This window comes from Spea bombifrons, chromosome 3, assembly GCF_027358695.1.
Source record: "Spea bombifrons isolate aSpeBom1 chromosome 3, aSpeBom1.2.pri, whole genome shotgun sequence".
Lineage (NCBI taxonomy): Eukaryota > Metazoa > Chordata > Amphibia > Anura > Pelobatidae > Spea > Spea bombifrons.
The window spans coordinates 71,018,854-71,043,041 of NC_071089.1; positions in this window are offsets into that span (position 1 = coordinate 71,018,854).

The window sequence follows — 24,188 nt, forward strand, 5'->3', positions numbered from 1 at the left end:
CCTGGGGGAAAGCCCAGTCAAGCAGCCCAGTCACCACACAGCCCATAACATATCTGTCAAATAGTCTCAATGTGTGTAATTCTGTACTGTCTAGAACACATCTACAGAATGAGAATGCACAGAAAACCCGTAAGAGGTCCACACAAGCATCATGTTAATACCTAAATGCTGCATTAAGGTTCTGTAATTCTAGTCCCCCAGTGGATACATGTAAAAGTAGAACCCAAGCCTACTTGGGAACCCAAGCCTAGTGGCCCATAGGAACAATTGCCCCATTGGCAGACCTTCCCTTTCACAAACTGGGCGTAATATCCAGCTCACATTACTTACTACTTCAAACTCAAATGCAAATAAACACAGAGGGTGGTAGATAACTACAACAGCTTCGCAGCAGACATAGAATTGACTACAATAGTGAGCACTGGATAGATGTAAGGTTATCCTGAATTTAAGACAATACCAAAGAGTGATTTGAATCTTAGTCTCTTCATCATGAGTCTGAGTTTCTTCTGTGTGTTTAAACTCTTTTACTTATAAAATGTGTTTGTATATTCTGATCTGTCTACTACATATGGATTGTGTTCACATTTGTATTTGGAGTGAATATGTATAAAAATATATACTGAATATATTTATGACTGAAAATATTGTAGATTAAACCATTACTAAAATCTTAATTTTCTTTTTTTAGGTCCTCTTAACATCTAACCTTGTGATAGTATTTAGCTTTTCTTTCATTTCATATATGCATTACAACATCGAAGGCACAATTATGTAAAATGATTTGCTAATGCATAACTGCGTTTTAATATTACCATCTGAATATACATGTACATCCAATCTAACAAGAGTAACAGGGAAAACATGCAATCCAAACTTCATTTTTGTTTCAGTTATGACCAGCTGTCCAATGAGCTGGCTCACAATTGTCATTTTTTGCGAGAAATTACAATTTATCAAGAAATACCCTTACCCTAGACAAAAATAAAAATGTTAACTGCATTAATATTCTATAGAATTAACTGTGAGATAAATCAAAATTAGATTATAATTTACATGTAGGGTGGGAATTATTCTTGGGACATAATTGTTTTAAGGGTTTGACTATCTTTCATATCCCAACTAGCACCATATGATTTAGAGCCTATTTCATCCAGTCCATTACTTTTGTTATAAAAAATATAATTGGAAAAGGTAAGATGTGAGAGAGAGTAAGGGACCAGTTCAAAACTTGAGTGATATAAGTCAGGTTAAAGGTTATGACCAGGCTTGAGCAAGATTGCATACCCTCACAAGCATATCATAACTCACACAAAACAACTCACAAATTCATTAAAATGAAAGTTGTTTATCGGCACACGTTAAAATGTGAGTTTCAGGTGAGGGAATGAGAGCTCTCATTGCCTCGACTGTGACCAATCCCCCTGGGATGCAACTGGAAGCAACCCAATCAGTTGGTTCAGCTGTGCACAATTGGCTTTTCTCCACGTGAAAATTAAGAATGAGGCAAAGTTTTCCTTCACTACAGAATTGTTTGTGGGAAGGGTTTGGGGATGCCACAGTCCTGGAAATGATTATTCTAATACTACATTTTGTCACAAAAGTATTAAAAAGAAATAGAACCCACAGAAAGGCTCCTTGAAGCATATATATATATTATGATAGCCAGCTTCTATTTGTGCACATTATTTCTATTCTTCCTGTACCATTGTTATTTTAATCTTGAAAGTGGCATTTGCGGCATCATCCATGCGTGTTTGGAAAGTCCAGGCAGTCCTGGCAATACACACTTATTTTCAGGATGGGCCGCATCATTTGTGTGAATTAGGTGGCCGGCAGCACATGGAATGCACCAATAGTCATCTTCAAGTGACATTTTAACACAGCCAGGGAGAGTTTCCTCTATGCAGAAAAACTAACAAGAACAATGTCAAGAAGCCGCAATAACTGACATTCAGCTGCTATATTATTTATTCATATTTCTATGCTTACATTGGCTCACACAAGTTGGAGCCAGTGTTTAGGGTTGCCTAGTGGGTCAACAAAGTAGGCAAATACATATGAAAAATAAATGTCCATAGTCATCTTTAAGCACATTGATAAGGGACTGCTGTCCTTGGCTGAAGTAATGTACGGAACCCCACAGCCGCACTGATTCTAAACCAAGTCTAGCACACTGATGACGATGCAAACTGCTTAGGTATGTGCCCATTGCTAAGACATGCACTATCCCATATGAGCAGTACTGATATGAAAGGACTGCAGAGGCTCACCCACTATACCATTCACATTAATAACAGCCCTAGAATAACACCTTTAAGACCACTTTACATTATATGATAAATAGCATTTCATCCTTAATCAAAAACACATCAAGACTCAGGGACATTTTGTTGGATGGTCAACAAAATTCCTCCCCATCTGATATAGGTATGCAATGAAATGAGGAGCTTATAACCTTTTACTGTAACCACAGAAAAAAAAAATGTAATGGTTTGCTACACAGAAAGTTGGGATACATATAAAATTTTACTTTGGCATCAAACTATAATATCTCCGGTAAAACCTATACAAAGCACACATTGCTTACAATTAAAAACATTTTTTTTTCCAAAAAAATCAACACCTAAATTAGAAAAGTGAGGTTTTAAATAGCACTGGCGTACATCTAAACAAAACTGCCTTTGCCTGATCTATGCATTATGACATCATAAAGGCCAGTGACATCACTGTTTATAGTTCCAGGCCACTCCCCCACGCCTCAGTGCAGTTCAGCGCTTCACACTTACAAGGTGCTTTTGATAGCAAGTTAAAAGTGTTATAGCCAGTTTTGTGAAATAGCAAGATGGAAAATAGTGGGAACCCACCACAAGCTATGGAAGAATGTAGCTTCTTCTGTTTGCCAAGGTGGAGAACACAGAAACGCCGCCCAAGCACAATCTGTGCATTTTTCAGAAGGGCGGGAAATGCTTTACTTAATGCAGTAAGGTGGAGGAGAAGAGATGAATACAGGGTGACCTTGGACAAAGGACTCTCAGTACCCCAAAAGAGCAATGGGGGGAGAAGAGAAAAGGAAAGCTGCAGTTGTACTGAAAAGGGGAACATCCAGTGCCAAAGCAGGGCAAATAGTCCAGCGCAAACAAAACATTCTGTAAAAGATGCAAGAAGGAATGTGAGAAAACGGCACAAAATCAGTGCAAACAGCAGTGCCCCTGAGAAGAAAATACATAGATATGAGGAGCCAAATAGATCAGGAGAAGATTGTCTAAGTGTGAAGAGCTCTAGAGACTCCCTCCCCATTTCACTGTCCAGCCTTAGGTTTCAGTTTGAGCTAGGACAGGGGGCATTTGGGAAAGTCATGTTGGCTTCATTCACTGGAAATGATTCCATGGTAGCAGTTAAAATGGTTAGCAAGAAAGCCACAAAGCATATATTACCAGAGAAGAGGACATTGGAGTTGGCTAGGAACAGCCCGTTTCTCTGCCATGGGTACGCTGCCTTCCAGACAGAAACCCGTGTCTTCTTTATCATGGAATACATGCCTGCAGGGAGCCTTGAACAGTACATGCGCAGAGTGGGCTGCATGAAGGAGAGAACAGCAAGGTTTTATTCAGCAGAAATAGCCTGTGGCCTCCAATACCTTCATTCCCGCGGCATTATCCATAGGGACCTGAAACCAGACAACATCTTACTTGATGGTAGAGGGCATGCCAAAATAAGTGATTTTGGCCTTGTCGCAGAAGATATTTTTGGAGCCACACTGACAACGGGACGCCGTGGGACTTTCTTGTACATGGCCCCAGAGATACATTTGGGCAAGGGATATGGAGCTGCTGTGGACTGGTGGTCCTTCGGAGTGATGCTGTTCCGCATGCTCAATGAGGGACTATTTCCTTTCTATTGTGGAAACTGTAAGAAAGCTACGGCCCGTTCAATTATTCACGATGACCCTCATTACCACCAAGGGTTGAGCAAACGAGCTGTGGCCATCTTGAAAGAACTCCTGAAAAAGGATCCTGAGCATCGTCTTGGAAATACAGGTGACATCAGGCAGCACCCATTCTTTCAACACATCAAGTGGGGAGATTTAGAAAAGTGCAAGATAGCCCCTCCATGGCACTGGACTTTAAGATCAAAGCACAATCGGAAATCTCTCCAGCGCATGCCACCATGTCTGGAGGTCACCCAGAAATGCCCTCATCTTTGCAACAACCAGTTCTTGTTTGGGCTTTCCTTTGTCAGTCCAGATTGGATGATCTCTCTCAAGTGAACAGATCACATTTAACAGACATGCTCAGACGACAGATTCTTCACATATGCTTAGACAATAAACAAAAATTCATTCGATCCTTGAGCCTAGTGGTTTGCTTTACCAAATATTTGGTTAGGGCTGCAACTAACGATTATTTTCATAATCGATTAGTTGGCCGATTATTTTTTCGATTAATCGATTAATCGGATAAAAAAAATTACATTTTTCATTTATTTTAAATTATTTAATAAAGTAACATAGGATGTTAAAAACAAACGGCAGAATAATTTTTTTTTCTTGTGTTTATTTCCCCAACCTGCCCCCCAGTTATGCATATTTGAGCCCAGGCTTGCCACACTGCCCTCCCAGACATGCCACACTGCCCTCCCCACATATGCCTTATACCCCCAGATATGTCACTCCGTCCTAGTCAGGTATGCCGGATACCCCCCTGATATGCCATAGTGCACTCATAGATTTGCAGACTCGTTCACAGACACAATACTTTTATAAATAAATACAGGATTAATCTTCACTGCCCCCAGGCTTTAGATTCCCCTCAGTTTGCCCCCCTTTACCTCTAACTGCACCTTAAGTTAACCTTATTAAATTAATTAAATTAACCCTCAGTCCTCAGCATTAAATTAACCCTGAAGACCCCATCAACCACAACTACCCCTAAATTAACTATAACTGCCCCTAAATTAACCCTAAACACCCCATCAATCACCACTGCCCCTAAATTAACCCTAAACACCCCATCAATCACCACTGCCCCTAAATTAACCCTAAACACCCCATTAACTATAACTGCCCCTAAATTAACCCTAAACACCCCATTAACTATAACTGCCCCTAAGTTAACCCTAAACACCCCATTAACTATAACTGCCCCTAAGTTAACCCTAAACACCCCATTAACAATAACTGCCCCTAGGTTAACCCTAAACACCCCATTAACAATAACTGCCCCTAGGTTAACCCTAAACACCCCATTAACAATAACTGCCACTACGTTAACCCTAAACACCCCATTAACTATAACTGCCCCTAAGTTAACCCTAAAAACCCCATTAACTATAACAGCCCCTAAGTTAACCCTAAACACCCCATTAACTATACCTGCCCCTAAGTTAACCCTAAACACCCCATTAACTATAACTGCCCCTAAGTTAACCCTAAACACCCCATCAACTATACCTGCCCCTAAGTTAACATTAAACACCCCATTAACTATAACTGCCTCTAAGTTAACCCTAAACACCCCATTAACTATAACTGCCCCTAAGTTAACCCTAAACACCCCATCAACTATACCTGCCCCTAAGTTAACACTAAACACCCCATTAACTATAACTGCCTCTAAGTTAACCCTAAACACCCCATTAACTATAACTGCCCCTAAGTTAACCCTAAACACCCCATTAACTTTAACAGCCCCTAAGTTAACCCTAAACACCCCATTAACTATACCTGCCCCTAAGTTAACCCTAAACACCCCATTAACTATACCTGCCCCTAAGTTAACCCTAAACACCCCATTAACCATAACTGCCCTTAAGTTAACCCTAAACACCACATTAACTATACCTGCCCCTAAGTTAACACTAAACACCCCATTAACTATAACTGCCCCTAAGTTAACCCTAAACACCCCATTAACTATAACTGCCCCTAAATTAACCCCCACCTCGCCTAACTTTCAGCAGCCCAAATATTAATTTTATACTCACAGTTAGATGAGTGTCACAGCCATGGCGATGCTAAGGAAATGGGCGGAGCAAATCGGCCGTTTGGCTCCGCCCCTTTCTTCCTCCCTGTGCCTCCCTGCAGTCACTGTCAATTGGCCCCGCCCCTTTCTTTCTCTAGCAGCGATTGCAGGGAGGGACTGGAAAAAGGAAGTGGGCGGGCCAATCGGCAGTGACTGCAGGGAGGAACTGTAAGTAGCAACTGCTGCTGTGACTCCTGTGAGTCACACTAAACGGATTATAACACGGGGGGTATTTTTCAGAGCATTTGCTCTGAAAAAACCCTCATTTTATAATCGATAAAAATCGATTCAACTAATCGATAATAAAATTCGTTGCCAACGAATTTCATTATCGATTATCATCGATTTTATCGATTAGTTGTTGCAGCCCTATATTTGGTTTTCATAACAAGTGTACTTAGTTCAATTTGCAAAGCATTTATAATCCCCATGTTATATAGGTTTTAGAATATGTAAGGGCCAGCTAGACCCTTGTGACTTAGGGTACCTGCGATGTAAATAAAGCTTTGACCTAAGTTTAAATATACAATTTTGTAAAAATATATGGAATGGAACTTAAGATGATCTGTGTATTCCAGGATAAACACAATCCTTCAACAAATTGATGGTGTACATAAGTCATAGAAATAAGAGGAACAAATGCCAATAGAAAAGGGCTGAATCTGTGGGGAGCCTGAAGGGCCCATAATTGGGGGAAAAAACTAATTGGTCAAATCAAGCGTGAGAAATGAGAAGTTAATCAGTTTAAAGTAATTTCAGCCTTGACTGAATGAGTCATCTAAACGTTTCAGTGAAAGTGGATTGCGTGTTAAATGTATGCTCAGGACAGTTTTAATATTGATTCACCCCCCCCCCCCACACACACACACACACACTTCCTAGCATGCAATTTGGCCCCAAACCCAACCCAAGCCAACAACCAAACGTACTTGCCATACTGACTCTGCAGTCTAGGAGGAGACCGTCAGAGTCAGTGTAGTCTTTCCTCCTGCTGACCCTAGCGCGAGTCCGCGTAAGACGTCCCCACACTACATGTGCAGGACAGGAGAGGAGCATAGTAAATCAATGGCACGATCCTGGCGTGTAACCCAAAACAGACGTGTGAGTCACGATCAGTGCCAACCTTAGGTGTTCAGGCACTTAGGTGTTCTGTTCCCCTCCTTCACTGTACCACACTTCTCTTCCCCTCATGTGGTTCAGGTTTAGATCAAATAAACACATGGAAACACAGCCTTGCAGGCATAGATCAACTGTAAACCACATGCAAACTCAGCATTGAAGATATAGGTCAAATAAACAATGTAGGAAAACCCTAAGTTGCAGTCATGGATCAGAGGTCGCACACCCCAAATGACAGCCCTGGCACCCAGATTGCACAAATAGAACTTGCCCAGCACCCATATTGCATACATTTGACTTGCCCAGGTTGTATAAATATGGACTGGTCCCAGGACCAGATTCTCTTTGATTTTCCCCTCCCCATTCTCTCATTTCCTATGCAAATTGAAAAGACTAGCTTGCTGTACATGCAGGAACCTCTTTTTAGCAGGGCTGCACCCCTTATTTAAAATACAGCAGTTTGTAAAACCAACTAGAACACACGGAAAGGGTCCTTGAAGCACACAGGTATGTGTTATACATTATGATCGCCAGCTTCTATTTGTGCACATTATTTCTATTCTTCCTGTACCATTGTTATTTTAATCTTGAAAGTGGCATTTGCGGCATCATCCATGCGTGTTTGGAAAGTCCAGGCAGTCCTGGCAATACACACTTATTTTCAGGATGGGCCGCATCATTTGTGTGAATTAGGTGGCCGGCAGCACATGGAATGCACCAATAGTCATCTTCAAGTGACATTTTAACACAGCCAGGGAGAGTTTCCTCTATGCAGAAAAACTAACAAGAACAATGTCAAGAAGCCGCAATAACTGACATTCAGCTGCTATATTATTTATTCATATTTCTATGCTTACATTGGCTCACACAAGTTGGAGCCAGTGTTTAGGGTTGCCTAGTGGGTCAACAAAGTAGGCAAATACATATGAAAAATAAATGTCCATAGTCATCTTTAAGCACATTGATAAGGGACTGCTGTCCTTGGCTGAAGTAATGTACGGAACCCCACAGCCGCACTGATTCTAAACCAAGTCTAGCACACTGATGACGATGCAAACTGCTTAGGTATGTGCCCATTGCTAAGACATGCACTATCCCATATGAGCAGTACTGATATGAAAGGACTGCAGAGGCTCACCCACTATACCATTCACATTAATAACAGCCCTAGAATAACACCTTTAAGACCACTTTACATTATATGATAAATAGCATTTCATCCTTAATCAAAAACACATCAAGACTCAGGGACATTTTGTTGGATGGTCAACAAAATTCCTCCCCATCTGATATAGGTATGCAATGAAATGAGGAGCTTATAACCTTTTACTGTAACCACAGAAAAAAAAAATGTAATGGTTTGCTACACAGAAAGTTGGGATACATATAAAATTTTACTTTGGCATCAAACTATAATATCTCCGGTAAAACCTATACAAAGCACACATTGCTTACAATTAAAAACATTTTTTCCAAAAAAATCAACACCTAAATTAGAAAAGTGAGGTTTTAAATAGCACTGGCGTACATCTAAACAAAACTGCCTTTGCCTGATCTATGCATTATGACATCATAAAGGCCAGTGACATCACTGTTTATAGTTCCAGGCCACTCCCCCACGCCTCAGTGCAGTTCAGCGCTTCACACTTACAAGGTGCTTTTGATAGCAAGTTAAAAGTGTTATAGCCAGTTTTGTGAAATAGCAAGATGGAAAATAGTGGGAACCCACCACAAGCTATGGAAGAATGTAGCTTCTTCTGTTTGCCAAGGTGGAGAACACAGAAACGCCGCCCAAGCACAATCTGTGCATTTTTCAGAAGGGCGGGAAATGCTTTACTTAATGCAGTAAGGTGGAGGAGAAGAGATGAATACAGGGTGACCTTGGACAAAGGACTCTCAGTACCCCAAAAGAGCAATGGGGGGAGAAGAGAAAAGGAAAGCTGCAGTTGTACTGAAAAGGGGAACATCCAGTGCCAAAGCAGGGCAAATAGTCCAGCGCAAACAAAACATTCTGTAAAAGATGCAAGAAGGAATGTGAGAAAACGGCACAAAATCAGTGCAAACAGCAGTGCCCCTGAGAAGAAAATACATAGATATGAGGAGCCAAATAGATCAGGAGAAGATTGTCTAAGTGTGAAGAGCTCTAGAGACTCCCTCCCCATTTCACTGTCCAGCCTTAGGTTTCAGTTTGAGCTAGGACAGGGGGCATTTGGGAAAGTCATGTTGGCTTCATTCACTGGAAATGATTCCATGGTAGCAGTTAAAATGGTTAGCAAGAAAGCCACAAAGCATATATTACCAGAGAAGAGGACATTGGAGTTGGCTAGGAACAGCCCGTTTCTCTGCCATGGGTACGCTGCCTTCCAGACAGAAACCCGTGTCTTCTTTATCATGGAATACATGCCTGCAGGGAGCCTTGAACAGTACATGCGCAGAGTGGGCTGCATGAAGGAGAGAACAGCAAGGTTTTATTCAGCAGAAATAGCCTGTGGCCTCCAATACCTTCATTCCCGCGGCATTATCCATAGGGACCTGAAACCAGACAACATCTTACTTGATGGTAGAGGGCATGCCAAAATAAGTGATTTTGGCCTTGTCGCAGAAGATATTTTTGGAGCCACACTGACAACGGGACGCCGTGGGACTTTCTTGTACATGGCCCCAGAGATACATTTGGGCAAGGGATATGGAGCTGCTGTGGACTGGTGGTCCTTCGGAGTGATGCTGTTCCGCATGCTCAATGAGGGACTATTTCCTTTCTATTGTGGAAACTGTAAGAAAGCTACGGCCCGTTCAATTATTCACGATGACCCTCATTACCACCAAGGGTTGAGCAAACGAGCTGTGGCCATCTTGAAAGTACTCCTGAAAAAGGATCCTGAGCATCGTCTTGGAAATACAGGTGACATCAGGCAGCACCCATTCTTTCAACACATCAAGTGGGGAGATTTAGAAAAGTGCAAGATAGCCCCTCCATGGCACTGGACTTTAAGATCAAAGCACAATCGGAAATCTCTCCAGCGCATGCCACCATGTCTGGAGGTCACCCAGAAATGCCCTCATCTTTGCAACAACCAGTTCTTGTTTGGGCTTTCCTTTGTCAGTCCAGATTGGATGATCTCTCTCAAGTGAACAGATCACATTTAACAGACATGCTCAGACGACAGATTCTTCACATATGCTTAGACAATAAACAAAAATTCATTCGATCCTTGAGCCTAGTGGTTTGCTTTACCAAATATTTGGTTAGGGCTGCAACTAACGATTATTTTCATAATCGATTAGTTGGCCGATTATTTTTTCGATTAATCGATTAATCGGATAAAAAAAATTACATTTTTCATTTCTTTTAAATTATTTAATAAAGTAACATAGGATGTTAAAAACAAACGGCAGAATAATATTTTTTTCTTGTGTTTATTTCCCCAACCTGCCCCCCAGTTATGCATATTTGAGCCCAGGCTTGCCACACTGCCCTCCCAGACATGCCACACTGCCCTCCCCACATATGCCTTATACCCCCAGATATGTCACTCCGTCCTAGTCAGGTATGCCGGATACCCCCCTGATATGCCATAGTGCACTCATAGATTTGCAGACTCGTTCACAGACAATACTTTTATAAATAAATACAGGATTAATCTTCACTGCCCCCAGGCTTTAGATTCCCCTGAGTTTGCCCCCCTTTACCTCTAACTGCACCTTAAGTTAACCTTATTAAATTAATTAAATTAACCCTCAGTCCTCAGCATTAAATTAACCCTGAAGACCCCATCAACCACAACTACCCCTAAATTAACTATAACTGCCCCTAAATTAACCCTAAACACCCCATCAACCACAACTGCCCCTAAATTAACCCTAAACACCCCATCAATCACCACTGCCCCTAAATTAACCCTAAACACCCCATTAACTATAACTGCCCCTAAATTAACCCTAAACACCCCATTAACTATAACTGCCCCTAAGTTAACCCTAAACACCCCATTAACTATAACTGCCCCTAAGTTAACCCTAAACACCCCATTAACAATAACTGCCCCTAGGTTAACCCTAAACACCCCATTAACAATAACTGCCCCTAGGTTAACCCTAAACACCCCATTAACAATAACTGCCACTACGTTAACCCTAAACACCCCATTAACTATAACTGCCCCTAAGTTAACCCTAAAAACCCCATTAACTATAACAGCCCCTAAGTTAACCCTAAACACCCCATTAACTATACCTGCCCCTAAGTTAACCCTAAACACCCCATTAACTATAACTGCCCCTAAGTTAACCCTAAACACCCCATCAACTATACCTGCCCCTAAGTTAACACTAAACACCCCATTAACTATAACTGCCTCTAAGTTAACCCTAAACACCCCATTAACTATAACTGCCCCTAAGTTAACCCTAAACACCCCATCAACTATACCTGCCCCTAAGTTAACCCTAAACACCCCATTAACTATAACTGCCCCTAAGTTAACCCTAAACACCCCATCGACTATACCTGCCCCTAAGTTAACACTAAACACCCCATTAACTATAACTGCCTCTAAGTTAACCCTAAACACCCCATTAACTATAACTGCCCCTAAGTTAACCCTAAACACCCCATTAACTTTAACAGCCCCTAAGTTAACCCTAAACACCCCATTAACCATAACTGCCCTTAAGTTAACCCTAAACACCCCATTAACTATACCTGCCCCTAAGTTAACACTAAACACCCCATTAACTATAACTGCCCCTAAGTTAACCCTAAACACCCCATTAACTATAACTGCCCCTAAATTAACCCCCACCTCGCCTAACTTTCAGCAGCCCAAATATTAATTTTATACTCAGTTAGATGAGTGTCACAGCCATGGCGATGCTAAGGAAATGGGCGGAGCCAATCGGCCATTTGGCTCCGCCCCTTTCTTCCTCCCTGTGCCTCCCTGCAGTCACTGCCAATTGGCCCCGCCCCTTTCTTTCTCTAGCAGCGATTGCAGGGAGGGACTGGAAAAAGGAAGTGGGCGGGCCAATCGGCAGTGACTGCAGGGAGGAACTGTAAGTAGCAACTGCTGCTGTGACTCCTGTGAGTCACACTAAACGGATTATAACACGGGGGGGTATTTTTCAGAGCATTTGCTCTGAAAAAACCCTCATTTTATAATCGATAAAAATCGATTCAACTAATCGATAATAAAATTCGTTGCCAACGAATTTCATTATCGATTATCATCGATTTTATCGATTAGTTGTTGCAGCCCTATATTTGGTTTTCATAACAAGTGTACTTAGTTCAATTTGCAAAGCATTTATAATCCCCATGTTATATAGGTTTTAGAATATGTAAGGGCCAGCTACTAGACCCTTGTGACTTAGGGTACCTGCGATGTAAATAAAGCTTTGACCTAAGTTTAAATATACAATTTTGTAAAAATATATGGAATGGAACTTAAGATGATCTGTGTATTCCAGGATAAACACAATCCTTCAACAAATTGATGGTGTACATAAGTCATAGAAATAAGAGGAACAAATGCCAATAGAAAAGGGCTGAATCTGTGGGGAGCCTGAAGGGCCCATAATTGGGGGAAAAAACTAATTGGTCAAATCAAGCGTGAGAAATGAGAAGTTAATCAGTTTAAAGTAATTTCAGCCTTGACTGAATGAGTCATCTAAAAGTTTCAGTGAAAGTGGATTGCGTGTTAAATGTATGCTCAGGACAGTTTTAATATTGATTCACCCCCCCCCCACACACACACACACACACACACTTCCTAGCATGCAATTTGGCCCCAAACCCAACCCAAGCCAACAACCAAACGTACTTGCCATACTGACTCTGCAGTCTAGGAGGAGACCGTCAGAGTCAGTGTAGTCTTTCCTCCTGCTGACCCTAGCGCGAGTCCGCGTAAGACGTCCCCACACTACATGTGCAGGACAGGAGAGGAGCATAGTAAATCAATGGCACGATCCTGGCGTGTAACCCAAAACAGACGTGTGAGTCACGATCAGTGCCAACCTTAGGTGTTCAGGCACTTAGGTGTTCTGTTCCCCTCCTTCACTGTACCACACTTCTCTTCCCCTCATGTGGTTCAGGTTTAGATCAAATAAACACATGGAAACACAGCCTTGCAGGCATAGATCAACTGTAAACCACATGCAAACTCAGCATTGAAGATATAGGTCAAATAAACAATGTAGGAAAACCCTAAGTTGCAGTCATGGATCAGAGGTCGCACACCCCAAATGACAGCCCTGGCACCCAGATTGCACAAATAGAACTTGCCCAGCACCCATATTGCATACATATGACTTGCCCAGGTTGTATAAATAAGGACTGGTCCCAGGACCAGATTCTCTTTGATTTTCCCCTCCCCATTCTCTCATTTCCTATGCAAATTGAAAAGACTAGCTTGCTGTACATGCAGGAACCTCTTTTTAGCAGGGCTGCACCCCTTATTTAAAATACAGCAGTTTGTAAAACCAACTAGAACACACGGAAAGGGTCCTTGAAGCACACAGGTATGTGTTATACATTATGATCGCCAGCTTCTATTTGTGCACATTATTTCTATTCTTCCTGTACCATTGTTATTTTAATCTTGAAAGTGGCATTTGCGGCATCATCCATGCGTGTTTGGAAAGTCCAGGCAGTCCTGGCAATACACACTTATTTTCAGGATGGGCCGCATCATTTGTGTGAATTAGGTGGCCGGCAGCACATGGAATGCACCAATAGTCATCTTCAAGTGACATTTTAACACAGCCAGGGAGAGTTTCCTCTATGCAGAAAAACTAACAAGAACAATGTCAAGAAGCCGCAATAACTGACATTCAGCTGCTATATTATTTATTCATATTTCTATGCTTACATTGGCTCACACAAGTTGGAGCCAGTGTTTAGGGTTGCCTAGTGGGTCAACAAAGTAGGCAAATACATATGAAAAATAAATGTCCATAGTCATCTTTAAGCACATTGATAAGGGACTGCTGTCCTTGGCTGAAGTAATGTACGGAACCCCACAGCCGCACTGATTCTAAACCAAGTCTAGCACACTGATGACGATGCAAACTGCTTAGGTATGTGCCCATTGCTAAGACATGCACTATCCCATATGAGCAGTACTGATATGAAAGGACTGCAGAGGCTCACCCACTATACCATTCACATTAATAACAGCCCTAGAATAACACCTTTAAGACCACTTTACATTATATGATAAATAGCATTTCATCCTTAATCAAAAACACATCAAGACTCAGGGACATTTTGTTGGATGGTCAACAAAATTCCTCCCCATCTGATATAGGTATGCAATGAAATGAGGAGCTTATAACCTTTTACTGTAACCACAGAAAAAAAAAATGTAATGGTTTGCTACACAGAAAGTTGGGATACATATAAAATTTTACTTTGGCATCAAACTATAATATCTCCGGTAAAACCTATACAAAGCACACATTGCTTACAATTAAAAACATTTTTTTTTCCAAAAAAATCAACACCTAAATTAGAAAAGTGAGGTTTTAAATAGCACTGGCGTACATCTAAACAAAACTGCCTTTGCCTGATCTATGCATTATGACATCATAAAGGCCAGTGACATCACTGTTTATAGTTCCAGGCCACTCCCCCACGCCTCAGTGCAGTTCAGCGCTTCACACTTACAAGGTGCTTTTGATAGCAAGTTAAAAGTGTTATAGCCAGTTTTGTGAAATAGCAAGATGGAAAATAGTGGGAACCCACCACAAGCTATGGAAGAATGTAGCTTCTTCTGTTTGCCAAGGTGGAGAACACAGAAACGCCGCCCAAGCACAATCTGTGCATTTTTCAGAAGGGCGGGAAATGCTTTACTTAATGCAGTAAGGTGGAGGAGAAGAGATGAATACAGGGTGACCTTGGACAAAGGACTCTCAGTACCCCAAAAGAGCAATGGGGGGAGAAGAGAAAAGGAAAGCTGCAGTTGTACTGAAAAGGGGAACATCCAGTGCCAAAGCAGGGCAAATAGTCCAGCGCAAACAAAACATTCTGTAAAAGATGCAAGAAGGAATGTGAGAAAACGGCACAAAATCAGTGCAAACAGCAGTGCCCCTGAGAAGAAAATACATAGATATGAGGAGCCAAATAGATCAGGAGAAGATTGTCTAAGTGTGAAGAGCTCTAGAGACTCCCTCCCCATTTCACTGTCCAGCCTTAGGTTTCAGTTTGAGCTAGGACAGGGGGCATTTGGGAAAGTCATGTTGGCTTCATTCACTGGAAATGATTCCATGGTAGCAGTTAAAATGGTTAGCAAGAAAGCCACAAAGCATATATTACCAGAGAAGAGGACATTGGAGTTGGCTAGGAACAGCCCGTTTCTCTGCCATGGGTACGCTGCCTTCCAGACAGAAACCCGTGTCTTCTTTATCATGGAATACATGCCTGCAGGGAGCCTTGAACAGTACATGCGCAGAGTGGGCTGCATGAAGGAGAGAACAGCAAGGTTTTATTCAGCAGAAATAGCCTGTGGCCTCCAATACCTTCATTCCCGCGGCATTATCCATAGGGACCTGAAACCAGACAACATCTTACTTGATGGTAGAGGGCATGCCAAAATAAGTGATTTTGGCCTTGTCGCAGAAGATATTTTTGGAGCCACACTGACAACGGGACGCCGTGGGACTTTCTTGTACATGGCCCCAGAGATACATTTGGGCAAGGGATATGGAGCTGCTGTGGACTGGTGGTCCTTCGGAGTGATGCTGTTCCGCATGCTCAATGAGGGACTATTTCCTTTCTATTGTGGAAACTGTAAGAAAGCTACGGCCCGTTCAATTATTCACGATGACCCTCATTACCACCAAGGGTTGAGCAAACGAGCTGTGGCCATCTTGAAAGAACTCCTGAAAAAGGATCCTGAGCATCGTCTTGGAAATACAGGTGACATCAGGCAGCACCCATTCTTTCAACACATCAAGTGGGGAGATTTAGAAAAGTGCAAGATAGCCCCTCCATGGCACTGGACTTTAAGATCAAAGCACAATCGGAAATCTCTCCAGCGCATGCCACCATGTCTGGAGGTCACCCAGAAATGCCCTCATCTTTGCAACAACCAGTTCTTGTTTGGGCTTTCCTTTGTCAGTCCAGATTGGATGATCTCTCTCAAGTGAACAGATCACATTTAACAGACATGCTCAGACGACAGATTCTTCACATATGCTTAGACAATAAACAAAAATTCATTCGATCCTTGAGCCTAGTGGTTTGCTTTACCAAATATTAGGGCTGCAACTAACGATTATTTTCATAATCGATTAGTTGGCCGATTATTTTTCCGATTAATCGATTAATCGGATAAAAAAAATTACATTTTTCATTTATTTTAAATTATTTAATAAAGTAACATAGGATGTTAAAAACAAACGGCAGAATAATTTTTTTTTCTTGTGTTTATTTCCCCAACCTGCCCCCCAGTTATGCATATTTGAGCCCAGGCTTGCCACACTGCCCTCCCAGACATGCCACACTGCCCTCCCCACATATGCCTTATACCCCCAGATATGTCACTCCGTCCTAGTCAGGTATGCCGGATACCCCCCTGATATGCCATAGTGCACTCATAGATTTGCAGACTCGTTCACAGACACAATACTTTTATAAATAAATACAGGATTAATCTTCACTGCCCCCAGGCTTTAGATTCCCCTCAGTTTGCCCCCCTTTACCTCTAACTGCACCTTAAGTTAACCTTATTAAATTAATTAAATTAACCCTCAGTCCTCAGCATTAAATTAACCCTGAAGACCCCATCAACCACAACTACCCCTAAATTAACTATAACTGCCCCTAAATTAACCCTAAACACCCCATCAATCACCACTGCCCCTAAATTAACCCTAAACACCCCATTAACTATAACTGCCCCTAAATTAACCCTAAACACCCCATTAACTATAACTGCCCCTAAATTAACCCTAAACACCCCATTAACTATAACTGCCCCTAAGTTAACCCTAAACACCCCATTAACTATAACTGCCCCTAAGTTAACCCTAAACACCCCATTAACAATAACTGCCCCTAGGTTAACCCTAAACACCCCATTAACAATAACTGCCCCTAGGTTAACCCTAAACACCCCATTAACAATAACTGCCACTACGTTAACCCTAAACACCCCATTAACTATAACTGCCCCTAAGTTAACCCTAAAAACCCCATTAACTATAACAGCCCCTAAGTTAACCCTAAACACCCCATTAACTATACCTGCCCCTAAGTTAACCCTAAACACCCCATTAACTATAACTGCCCCTAAGTTAACCCTAAACACCCCATCAACTATACCTGCCCCTAAGTTAACACTAAACACCCCATTTACTATAACTGCCTCTAAGTTAACCCTAAACACCCCATTAACTATAACTGCCCCTAAGTTAACCCTAAACACCCCATCAACTGTATCTGCCCCTAAGTTAACACTAAACACCCCATTAACTATAACTGCCCCTAAGTTAACCCTAAACACCCCATTAACTTTAACAGCCCCTAAGTTAACCCTAAACATCCCATTAACTATACCTGCCCCTAAGTTAACCCTAAACACCCCATTAGCTATACCTGCCCCTAAGTTAACCCTAAACACCCCATTAACCATAACTGCCCTTAAGTTAACCCTAAACACCCCATTAACTATACCTGCCCCTAAGTTAACACTAAACACCCCATTAACTATAACTGCCCCTAAGTTAACCCTAAACACCCCATTAACTATAACTGCCCCTAAATTAACCCCCACCTCGCCTAACTTTCAGCAGCCCAAATATTAATTTTATACTCAGTTAGATGAGTGTCACAGCCATGGCGATGCTAAGGAAATGGGCGGAGCCAATCGGCCATTTGGCTCCGCCCCTTTCTTCCTCCCTGTGCCTCCCTGCAGTCACTGCCAATTGGCCCCGCCCCTTTCTTTCTCTAGCAGCGATTGCAGGGAGGGACTGGAAAAAGGAAGTGGGCGGGCCAATCGGCAGTGACTGCAGGGAGGAACTGTAAGTAGCAACTGCTGCTGTGACTCCTGTGAGTCACACTAAACGGATTATAACACGGGGGGGTATTTTTCAGAGCATTTGCTCTGAAAAAACCCTCATTTTATAATCGATAAAAATCGATTCAACTAATCGATAATAAAATTCGTTGCCAACGAATTTCATTATCGATTATCATCGATTTTATCGATTAGTTGTTGCAGCCCTATATTTGGTTTTCATAACAAGTGTACTTAGTTCAATTTGCAAAGCATTTATAATCCCCATGTTATATAGGTTTTAGAATATGTAAGGGCCAGCTACTAGACCCTTGTGACTTAGGGTACCTGCGATGTAAATAAAGCTTTGACCTAAGTTTAAATATACAATTTTGTAAAAATATATGGAATGGAACTTAAGATGATCTGTGTATTCCAGGATAAACACAATCCTTCAACAAATTGATGGTGTACATAAGTCATAGAAATAAGAGGAACAAATGCCAATAGAAAAGGGCTGAATCTGTGGGGAGCCTGAAGGGCCCATAATTGGGGGGAAAAACTAATTGGTCAAATCAAGCGTGAGAAATGAGAAGTTAATCAGTTTAAAGTAATTTCAGCCTTGACTGAATGAGTCATCTAAAAGTTTCAGTGAAAGTGGATTGCGTGTTAAATGTATGCTCAGGACAGTTTTAATATTGATTCACCCCCCCCCCACACACACACACACACACACACACTTCCTAGCATGCAATTTGGCCCCAAACCCAACCCAAGCCAACAACCAAACGTACTTGCCATACTGACTCTGCAGTCTAGGAGGAGACCGTCAGAGTCAGTGTAGTCTTTCCTCCTGCTGACCCTAGCGCGAGTCCGCGTAAGACGTCCCCACACTACATGTGCAGGACAGGAGAGGAGCATAGTAAATCAATGGCACGATCCTGGCGTGTAACCCAAAACAGACGTGTGAGTCACGATCAGTGCCAACCTTAGGTGTTCAGGCACTTAGGTGTTCTGTTCCCCTCCTTCACTGTACCACACTTCTCTTCCCCTCATGTGGTTCAGGTTTAGATCAAATAAACACATGGAAACACAGCCTTGCAGGCATAGATCAACTGTAAACCACATGCAAACTCAGCATTGAAGATATAGGTCAAATAAACAATGTAGGAAAACCCTAAGTTGCAGTCATGGATCAGAGGTCGCACACCCCAAATGACAGCGCTGGCACCCAGATTGCACAAATAGAACTTGCCCAGCACCCATATTGCATACATATGACTTGCCCAGGTTGTATAAATAAGGACTGGTCCCAGGACCAGATTCTCTTTGATTTTCCCCTCCCCATTCTCTCATTTCCTATGCAAACTGAAAAGACTAGCTTGCTGTACATGCAGGAACCTCTTTTTAGCAGGGCTGCACCCCTTATTTAAAATACAGCAGTTTGTAAAACCAACTAGAACACACGGAAAGGGTCCTTGAAGCACACAGGTATGTGTTATACATTATGATCGCCAGCTTCTATTTGTGCACATTATTTCTATTCTTCCTGTACCATTGTTATTTTAATCTTGAAAGTGGCATTTGCGGCATCATCCATGCGTGTTTGGAAAGTCCAGGCAGTCCTGGCAATACACACTTATTTTCAGGATGGGCCGCATCATTTGTGTGAATTAGGTGGCCGGCAGCACATGGAATGCACCAATAGTCATCTTCAAGTGACATTTTAACACAGCCAGGGAGAGTTTCCTCTATGCAGAAAAACTAACAAGAACAATGTCAAGAAGCCGCAATAACTGACATTCAGCTGCTATATTATTTATTCATATTTCTATGCTTACATTGGCTCACACAAGTTGGAGCCAGTGTTTAGGGTTGCCTAGTGGGTCAACAAAGTAGGCAAATACATATGAAAAATAAATGTCCATAGTCATCTTTAAGCACATTGATAAGGGACTGCTGTCCTTGGCTGAAGTAATGTACGGAACCCCACAGCCGCACTGATTCTAAACCAAGTCTAGCACACTGATGACGATGCAAACTGCTTAGGTATGTGCCCATTGCTAAGACATGCACTATCCCATATGAGCAGTACTGATATGAAAGGACTGCAGAGGCTCACCCACTATACCATTCACATTAATAACAGCCCTAGAATAACACCTTTAAGACCACTTTACATTATATGATAAATAGCATTTCATCCTTAATCAAAAACACATCAAGACTCAGGGACATTTTGTTGGATGGTCAACAAAATTCCTCCCCATCTGATATAGGTATGCAATGAAATGAGGAGCTTATAACCTTTTACTGTAACCACAGAAAAAAAAAATGTAATGGTTTGCTACACAGAAAGTTGGGATACATATAAAATTTTACTTTGGCATCAAACTATAATATCTCCGGTAAAACCTATACAAAGCACACATTGCTTACAATTAAAAACATTTTTTTTTCCAAAAAAATCAACACCTAAATTAGAAAAGTGAGGTTTTAAATAGCACTGGCGTACATCTAAACAAAACTGCCTTTGCCTGATCTATGCATTATGACATCATAAAGGCCAGTGACATCACTGTTTATAGTTCCAGGCCACTCCCCCACGCCTCAGTGCAGTTCAGCGCTTCACACTTACAAGGTGCTTTTGATAGCAAGTTAAAAGTGTTATAGCCAGTTTTGTGAAATAGCAAGATGGAAAATAGTGGGAACCCACCACAAGCTATGGAAGAATGTAGCTTCTTCTGTTTGCCAAGGTGGAGAACACAGAAACGCCGCCCAAGCACAATCTGTGCATTTTTCAGAAGGGCGGGAAATGCTTTACTTAATGCAGTAAGGTGGAGGAGAAGAGATGAATACAGGGTGACCTTGGACAAAGGACTCTCAGTACCCCAAAAGAGCAATGGGGGGAGAAGAGAAAAGGAAAGCTGCAGTTGTACTGAAAAGGGGAACATCCAGTGCCAAAGCAGGGCAAATAGTCCAGCGCAAACAAAACATTCTGTAAAAGATGCAAGAAGGAATGTGAGAAAACGGCACAAAATCAGTGCAAACAGCAGTGCCCCTGAGAAGAAAATACATAGATATGAGGAGCCAAATAGATCAGGAGAAGATTGTCTAAGTGTGAAGAGCTCTAGAGACTCCCTCCCCATTTCACTGTCCAGCCTTAGGTTTCAGTTTGAGCTAGGACAGGGGGCATTTGGGAAAGTCATGTTGGCTTCATTCACTGGAAATGATTCCATGGTAGCAGTTAAAATGGTTAGCAAGAAAGCCACAAAGCATATATTACCAGAGAAGAGGACATTGGAGTTGGCTAGGAACAGCCCGTTTCTCTGCCATGGGTACGCTGCCTTCCAGACAGAAACCCGTGTCTTCTTTATCATGGAATACATGCCTGCAGGGAGCCTTGAACAGTACATGCGCAGAGTGGGCTGCATGAAGGAGAGAACAGCAAGGTTTTATTCAGCAGAAATAGCCTGTGGCCTCCAATACCTTCATTCCCGCGGCATTATCCATAGGGACCTGAAACCAGACAACATCTTACTTGATGGTAGAGGGCATGCCAAAATAAGTGATTTTGGCCTTGTCGCAGAAGATATTTTTGGAGCCACACTGACAACGGGACGCCGTGGGACTTTCTTGTACATGGCCCCAGAGATACATTTGGGCAAGGGATATGGAGCTGCTGTGGACTGGTGGTCCTTCGGAGTGATGCTGTTCCGCATGCTCAATGAGGGACTATTTCCTTTCTATTGTGGAAACTGTAAGAAAGCTACGGCCCGTTCAATTATTCACGATGACCCTCATTACCACCAAGGGTTGAGCAAACGAGCTGTGGCCATCTTGAAAGAACTCCTGAAAAAGGATCCTGAGCATCGTCTTGGAAATACAGGTGACATCAGGCAGCACCCATTCTTTCAACACATCAAGTGGGGAGATTTAGAAAAGTGCAAGATAGCCCCTCCATGGCACTGGACTTTAAGATCAAAGCACAATCGGAAATCTCTCCAGCGCATGCCACCATGTCTGGAGGTCACCCAGAAATGCCCTCATCTTTGCAACAACCAGTTCTTGTTTGGGCTTTCCTTTGTCAGTCCAGATTGGATGATCTCTCTCAAGTGAACAGATCACATTTAACAGACATGCTCAGACGACAGATTCTTCACATATGCTTAGACAATAAACAAAAATTCATTCGATCCTTGAGCCTAGTGGTTTGCTTTACCAAATATTAGGGCTGCAACTAACGATTATTTTCATAATCGATTAGTTGGCCGATTATTTTTCCGATTAATCGATTAATCGGATAAAAAAAATTACATTTTTCATTTATTTTAAATTATTTAATAAAGTAACATAGGATGTTAAAAACAAACGGCAGAATAATTTTTTTTTCTTGTGTTTATTTCCCCAACCTGCCCCCCAGTTATGCATATTTGAGCCCAGGCTTGCCACACTGCCCTCCCAGACATGCCACACTGCCCTCCCCACATATGCCTTATACCCCCAGATATGTCACTCCGTCCTAGTCAGGTATGCCGGATACCCCCCTGATATGCCATAGTGCACTCATAGATTTGCAGACTCGTTCACAGACACAATACTTTTATAAATAAATACAGGATTAATCTTCACTGCCCCCAGGCTTTAGATTCCCCTCAGTTTGCCCCCCTTTACCTCTAACTGCACCTTAAGTTAACCTTATTAAATTAATTAAATTAACCCTCAGTCCTCAGCATTAAATTAACCCTGAAGACCCCATCAACCACAACTACCCCTAAATTAACTATAACTGCCCCTAAATTAACCCTAAACACCCCATCAATCACCACTGCCCCTAAATTAACCCTAAACACCCCATTAACTATAACTGCCCCTAAATTAACCCTAAACACCCCATTAACTATAACTGCCCCTAAATTAACCCTAAACACCCCATTAACTATAACTGCCCCTAAGTTAACCCTAAACACCCCATTAACTATAACTGCCCCTAAGTTAACCCTAAACACCCCATTAACAATAACTGCCCCTAGGTTAACCCTAAACACCCCATTAACAATAACTGCCCCTAGGTTAACCCTAAACACCCCATTAACAATAACTGCCACTACGTTAACCCTAAACACCCCATTAACTATAACTGCCCCTAAGTTAACCCTAAAAACCCCATTAACTATAACAGCCCCTAAGTTAACCCTAAACACCCCATTAACTATACCTGCCCCTAAGTTAACCCTAAACACCCCATTAACTATAACTGCCCCTAAGTTAACCCTAAACACCCCATCAACTATACCTGCCCCTAAGTTAACACTAAACACCCCATTAACTATAACTGCCTCTAAGTTAACCCTAAACACCCCATTAACTATAACTGCCCCTAAGTTAACCCTAAACACCCCATCAACTGTATCTGCCCCTAAGTTAACACTAAACACCCCATTAACTATAACTGCCCCTAAGTTAACCCTAAACACCCCATTAACTTTAACAGCCCCTAAGTTAACCCTAAACATCCCATTAACTATACCTGCCCCTAAGTTAACCCTAAACACCCCATTAACTATACCTGCCCCTAAGTTAACCCTAAACACCCCATTAACCATAACTGCCCTTAAGTTAACCCTAAACACCCCATTAACTATACCTGCCCCTAAGTTAACACTAAACACCCCATTAACTATAACTGCCCCTAAGTTAACCCTAAACACCCCATTAACTATAACTGCCCCTAAATTAACCCCCACCTCGCCTAACTTTCAGCAGCCCAAATATTAATTTTATACTCAGTTAGATGAGTGTCACAGCCATGGCGATGCTAAGGAAATGGGCGGAGCCAATCGGCCATTTGGCTCCGCCCCTTTCTTCCTCCCTGTGCCTCCCTGCAGTCACTGCCAATTGGCCCCGCCCCTTTCTTTCTCTAGCAGCGATTGCAGGGAGGGACTGGAAAAAGGAAGTGGGCGGGCCAATCGGCAGTGACTGCAGGGAGGAACTGTAAGTAGCAACTGCTGCTGTGACTCCTGTGAGTCACACTAAACGGATTATAACACGGGGG